We start from the raw sequence: 6,957 nt of genomic DNA on the forward strand, positions 1-6,957 counted from the left end.
TGAATCAGGTTATCTTTGAGAGTGTTAGGCAACACCATAATTTAAATGCATCAATTCTTCTATACTTTTCCTTATTCATTGTCCAGCTTTTCCATGCAAATGAAGTCCTTGAATGGACTACACCTTATTTCTCAAAGTTCTGCTCTTTAACACTGTAAAGAGGTCTTGTGCAGCAGATTTCCTCCCTTGTGATACAGTCATTGTTTCTGTGTCTGCTGTTTTCATGAATGCTAATTGTGAAACCAAATACAATGAAATACTTGACAACTCCGGTCTATGCTCAATCTATCATGATGCTGTCTGTTTTCCAACTGGCAATCCACACTGAAGGCTACAGGCTTTGATTTTCATCAGCAAGTGCTTCAAGTCCTCTTCAATTTCCACGAACAAGGTTATGCCATCTGCATATTTCAGGTTGTTCAGAAGCCTTCCTCCAATCCCGAGACAGCATTAGTTACATATTCTATTTTCTCATAGTATTTGCTCAGCATATAGGCTGAATAAGCGAGGTAAAAGGACACAACCCTAGTACAAACCTTTTCTTTATTTTTAACCATGCAGTATACCCTTGCTCTGTTGAAACAACTTCATCTATTCACAGGTTCTGCATGAGCACAGTGAAGTGTTCTGGAATTCCCATGAACTCCCTGAGCCTTGTTTTTGGCTAATGCTTTCAGTACAGCTTGCACTTCTTTCTTCAGTACTACTTGCTTTAGTATCAGTGAGTGCTACCTGTTGACTGTCAACCAATTATTTTGGTACAGTTGCTCTATTCCTTTGATCTTTTGATGCTTCTGACATCATTGAATATTTTGTTCATAGAATCCTTTGGTATTTCAAATCAAGGCCTGCATTATTTCTTCATTTCTTTTAGCTTGAGATATACTGAGTGTATTCTTCCTTTTCAACTTTCTAACTCCAGGGGTTTACATATTTCATTAAATCTCTTTATTTTGTCTTCCTGAGTAATCCTTAAAATTTTCTGTTCAGCTCTTTTCCTTCATAATTTCTTCCATTTGTTTTATTTACTCTACATTCAAGCGTAAGTTTAAGATGCTCTTCTGAAAACTATTTAGGTCTTTCTATCTTACATTTTTAGTAAGCTTTTGATTTCTTCATATCATGTATCCTATCATGATATTCTTGATATTGTCCCACAACTCACCATGAATTTTTGTCTTTAGTATTCAGTGTATTGAATGTGTTTCTGAAATGGTCTCTAAATTTAGATTCAAGGGCTTTCAAAGACAAGCCTTCATTTTTTTCAAATTCAGCCTGAATTTATTACATATGAGCATTCGATGAATGGTCGGTACCATAGATGATCCCAGGCCTTGTTTGAGCTGCTGATAATAAGCTTCTCCATCATCTTTTCTTACATAATCATCCCCTCTGATTCATGTGTACCCCATCTGGCAAGGTCTATGTATATAGATGTCAATTTTTCAGTTTAATAAACTATTTGTAATGAAGAAGTTATTGGTCTTACACAATTCTCTCATGGGGTATCCAGCCTTATTTCTATCACCCAGTTCACATTTTACAACTATTGTTCCTTCCTCTTTGTTTCCCACTTTCCCGTTCCAAACCCCAATAATTATCAATGTATCTTGATTCCATGCTTGATGAATTTCAGACTGAAGAAGTTGGTAAAATTCTTCAATTTTCAGCCCTAGCTTTGTAGTGGGTGCATAAATCTGATTAATAGTTGCATTAACTGGATTGCCTTTGTAGATATGAAGATATTATCCTATCATAAACAACGTAATACTTGAAGATATATCTTGAAGTATCCGTTTTGACAATGAACTTGACACCATTCCACTTAAACTTGTCATTCATGGTATAGCAAACCATAAGATTGTCAAACTCAAAATGGTCAATACCAGTACATTTCAGCTCTGATGCCTAGGGCATCTTTTTTTATGCACCCCGTTTCATTTTACGCCATTTGCAATTTTTCTAGATTTATACTTTGTACATTTCATATTCTGATTCTCAGTGGACCTTTGCAACTGTTTCTTCTCACTTTGAGTCATACTCCATCAGCAAAGGAACATCCTGCAAGGCATAGTCCATTCAAGTCATTTAAGGGAACTTTCTTTTAAGAGGAAAGCTCTTGCCCAATCGTATTGTAAATTCCTTCCAACCCGAGGGGCTCATCTTCTGGCACTCTATCTGGTAACGCTATGCTGTTATTCATGAAGTTTTCAGTGGTTAATCCTCAGAAGTAGACAGCCCTCTTTTTTTCGAGTTTGTTTGTATTCTGAAGTTGTGCCAAAACCTGTTCACCACAGGTGACCGGCTGGTATTTGGAATAATGATGGGATAGCTGCCAACAACACAGTGATATGCACACCACTGCAGTAGGACAAAATGACAGACAAGTAGTAAATGTATACCATAGAAATGGACAAAAACTACATATAAGAACTGCCCCTCCCCATTGTTGCTATTACTAGCTGTGGAGTTGCTTCCAACCTTTAGTGGACTTATGAGTATTGTAGACTACAGAAACAAATCTAGTGACACTCATATATGTGTAAGAAAGAGCTTTATATCAAGGAGCAATTACATATCAAGGAAACATCTCAGCCAAGTCCAACTCAAGTCCATATGTCTGGTACTCAAGTCCATAAGTCCCTCTTCAGACTCACACTGCCACATACAATGATGCAGAATGCAGGAAGATCACTGGCCGGTGGGTACAAAATTGTGTGGATCCAATGGCAGTGGCTCTGGCAGTAATCAGGGTCAGCCAGCAGGAAAGTGAAGGCAGAGAGCGAGAAGGGGGCGCTCCTAGGACCCTTCTTACCGGAAGGCCATACCCACAAGGAGGCACCACGAGGCTGTGACCTGATTGACAGATTGCATATCACCCCTACACTTTCACATATCTTTAAGCTGACATCAAATCATGTCACTACCACATATACTAAAACAAAACGCTGCTCGGTCGTGTGCCATCTTCGTGATTATTGTGTGTTTCAACCCATCATTGCGGTGACTGTGTCAACCCATCTCATTGAAGGTTTCACGCAGACATGCTGCCCTTGACTTTACCAAACACAATGTTCTTTTAATCTTCCAGGGCTTGGTCTTTCCGGATCGTGTGTCCAAAGTGAGCGAGCTGAAGACTCACTATCTCCTTCTGGTAGCCCATCACTATTGTTTATGCCAACTGCATCACTCAAATGTGCCAGCCCTTCTAGAGAAGGGATTCGATATTTACCAGCACCCCTGGATCCCATTGCACAAAGGAGGAAGCTAAAGCTCGAGAGGTGGCGTGACTTGTCCAAGGTCATGGAACTGGAGCTTTGCTGGCTCGTCGGATGCCCATGCATTTCCCTCTTTGCACCAGGAAGGTGCAGTCCTAGTGAGCTCTGAGAGGGCGCCTCCGGACAGGTACGACTATAGACCGCCATACAGATTATTATATAAAAGAAACACGTGTCGTTGTCTTCGATTTAATAGCTTCCCAGGGCTAAAAGTGAAACATCCAAACTTCTCTCCATAGAGAAGAGAATTCTCTTTTGTACCTCCCTCCCTAACATTCCTTCCCACTGGTAGGAGAAGTTTCTGCAGTGCGAGACGCATTGGAGGAGACTTGAAAGTTCCCAGGCTCTCCATTGGCGGGAGTCAGGGAAGGTATTTCTAAGCCAAGTGCCTTGATGCTTTGGACTCCACTTTGCTCTGTAATTAGTGTCTATTTGTCTCCTTAACTTAAACTGGTTTTTAGCAATTTAGAGCCAGGGAGCCCATGTTATTTCAGTGAAGTGATAAAAAAAAATGGATATGTAATTGAAATCCCGTTCTACTCCTCTGGGAACCTGGTCTGTTGCTTCAGTCGGCTGAATGATAAAGATTCAAGGCCCTGATCACAGGCAGATAAGTAAGCTGGTTTATTAGGATGAATCCCACAGGCAATTCCTAATCTACTAGTCTGTTTGTTAACTATCTGTCTTTTTCGCATATTTGGCTTGCATAATGTGATAATATAATAATGCACAAGCTCTTTAAAGGTGGAAATGAACCCAAATTGAAGACAAAACAGCCACAGCTGGCATCTGCCCTCCCAGCTGCAACAGATCAACGATCATTTAGCCAAGGCTTGGTATTGAGTACCTATTGTTTGCATAGCCCTAGATTAAGGTTGGAAGAGTCATCAAATGTCCATTCCTTCGTCTTAAAGCCCTAGTGAAGCCAATCCTACTGGTTCGTGGGCAATTGATAACTGTTGGAAGAAGTTAATGCTGTTACTAAAAGTTGTCAGCTTATCTAAAGCACTGGTTCGCAACCTTCCTAATGCCGTGGCCCTTTCATACAGTTGCTCGTGTTGTGGTGACCCCCTCCCCAACCATAAAATTATTTTCGCTGCTACTTCATAATTGTAATTTTGCCACTGTTGTGAATGGGCGACCCCTGTGAAAGGGTCTTTGGACCCTCAAAGGGGTCCTGACCCACAGGTTGAGAACCGCTAATCTAAAGGAATTGCCTAAACAGGGAATTGGGAATTTGGGAAGAAGTCCAGTCACATAACTGATGAATCCCATGAGCTAGAGTAGAGTAGAAATCCTCCATAGGTTGGTGGTTGGAATCTGTCAGCTTCTCTGGGGGAGAATGGTGTGGTGTGCTGTGGAAATGTGTGTCTACAAAGATTTCAGTCTTAGAAACGGTAGCACTACATAATCTCCTGTCAACTTGAGAAGGGAGAGGGTCTACCCTGTCAATCAGGTCGTAGCCAATGAGGCCTCTGTGTGGACATGGCCTTCTCCTGAGAATTGTGGGAACTCTCATCTTCCTCACTGGAGGCAGGAGACATTCTCTGCTTGATATTCCAGTGGGTGAGCCACATGGAGCTAAGCTGATAGAACCAGAGCCCTGGGACTAGAGGAGCCTCGTGGAGACCCACACCAGCACTGAGATGCTTCCACCACCACTGTATCCACCAGACTTTCCACCCACTGGCCTGTGATCTTCCTGCATTCAGCATCATTGCATGTGTGGTGTGAGTCTGAAGAGGAATTTCTAGACTGGTATCAGACATATGGGCTAATGTCGGACTTACAGACTTGATCTGGGCTGGGCTGCTTTCTTCATGTACAATTACTCTTTGATATAAAGCTCTCTCTTACATACTTACGAGTGTCTCTGGATTTGTTTCTCTAGTCTACCTGGACTCACATAGAAACCCCATGTATTGGAACTGCCTAGCTGGTAGTGGGCTTGCTTTTGGTGTGTGGTCGTGAATCTCTACGGGAGTAGGTTGTCAAGCCTTTCTCCCATGGATCTGCTGAGTGGGTTCAAGCTGCCCAACTTTCGGTTAGTTGTTGCCACTACCAGGGCCCCTTGCATAACCCTTCCCTGTTAAAACCCCTCCGTTCAAAGAGCACCGACTTCACCTGTGTGAAGGTGACGGTGATGCAGGTCTTCCTGTGCACCAGACGCCCCAGCTGGGCCTTGCTCTTGATGATGCAGTAGGGGACCCCCATTTTATGGCACAGGGCCGGCAGGAAGACCACCAGCTCAATGGGGTCCACATCGTGCGTGATCACCACCAGCTGAGCCTTCTTGTTCTCCACCAGCGTGGTGACGGTGTTGACCCCCGCTCGCAGGACAGGCAGCCTCTTGGTGGGCACGTCCCATTTGCCGGCAGCCTTCTTCTCGGCCCGGGCCAGCAGCTGCTGCTTCTTTTCCTGCTTCATCTCCGGCCGGTACTTGTGGGCCAGTTTCAGCAGCTGGGTGGCTGTTTGCCGGTCCAAGGCCTGGGTGAACTGTTTGATGGCAGGCCTCACCTTCAGCCGCTTGTACAGGATGGTGTGCTGGCGCTGCAGCCGGATGTAGTGAGGCCACCGGACGAAGCAGGTGAGGTCCCTCTTGGGCTGGATGTCCTGGCCAATGCCGAAGTTCTTGGGCCGCTCCTCGAACAGGGGGTTCACCACCTTCTTGGCCTCCTGCTTCTTCACGACGGCCGGCGCCGGGGCCACCTTCTTGCCCTTAGCCTTCTTCCCTATCGGCATCTTGGCTGGCTGCACGAAAGAGTGAAATGGCCTATCTTTATGCCAGGAGCAATACTCGTGAGTGCCCTGCCCTGGCAGGTGGCAGACATGTTCAGAGTCTTACCTGGCTCCTTCCCGAAACTCTGAGGAGAGGGCTAGGAAGGTGGACTTGCTGCTTGCTATCCTTTCTCTTCTCCATTTCTACTGTACTTGAACGAAGACTCACAGAATGGTCCCACTTGCTGAGCTCCTGGCTCCTGCTAGACTCTGCTCGGCACTCCACACCCTGTGCCAAGATCTATGCTCCCACAGACCCATGAGCATGAGCAATAAAGAAATGAGCCCTCAGAGAGATGGGCTGACTTGCACAAGGTCACCACCCAGCCAATATGCTGACTCCAAAGTGCATGTTTTTCCCATTAGCCAGACCAAGGTCACCCAGTAACTTCCCAATCTAGTCACATATAATATACACACACTTGGACCTCACCCCATAGATTCTGACCTTCCAGATTTGGGGTGGAGGCCAAGGATCTAAATTGTTAACAAATTCTCGGGTGACAACTATGCACCAATGCCTGCGAAGAGCTGCTGCTGCCTGTTTGTTTGCAAGCTACCGCTTGCTCCTCCCTCCCGCACTCGGGGGTCCTGCGGGGGCGCACACTGTGTGAGTCACCTCTGTACCTCCAGGAACCAGGACAGTACTTGGCACAATTCACGTGCGTGTTAGTCTGGGTTGACTAGAGAAACAAATCCAGAGACACTCAGATGTGTATAAGAAAGAACTTTGTGGAAAAGAGCAATTCTATATTAAGAAAATATCCCAACCCAGTCCAGATCAAGTCTGTAAGTCTACTATTAGCTCATATGTCTGAAACCAGTCTATAAATCCCTCCTCAGACTCAGGCAACACGAGCAGTTATGCAGAATGCAGGAAGATCACAGGCCAGGCGGTGGA

General features: G+C 44.7%; 1 pseudogene; it reads right to left on the bottom strand.

Moving 5' to 3' along the window:
• Positions 1-5,336: 5,336 nt before the first annotated feature.
• LOC142446000 (large ribosomal subunit protein eL8 pseudogene) lies at positions 5,337-6,026 on the bottom strand (annotated as a pseudogene).
• Positions 6,027-6,957: the final 931 nt, after the last annotated feature.

Source organism: Tenrec ecaudatus, chromosome 4 (genome assembly GCF_050624435.1).
Source record: "Tenrec ecaudatus isolate mTenEca1 chromosome 4, mTenEca1.hap1, whole genome shotgun sequence".
In the NCBI taxonomy this organism is placed as follows: domain Eukaryota; kingdom Metazoa; phylum Chordata; class Mammalia; order Afrosoricida; family Tenrecidae; genus Tenrec; species Tenrec ecaudatus.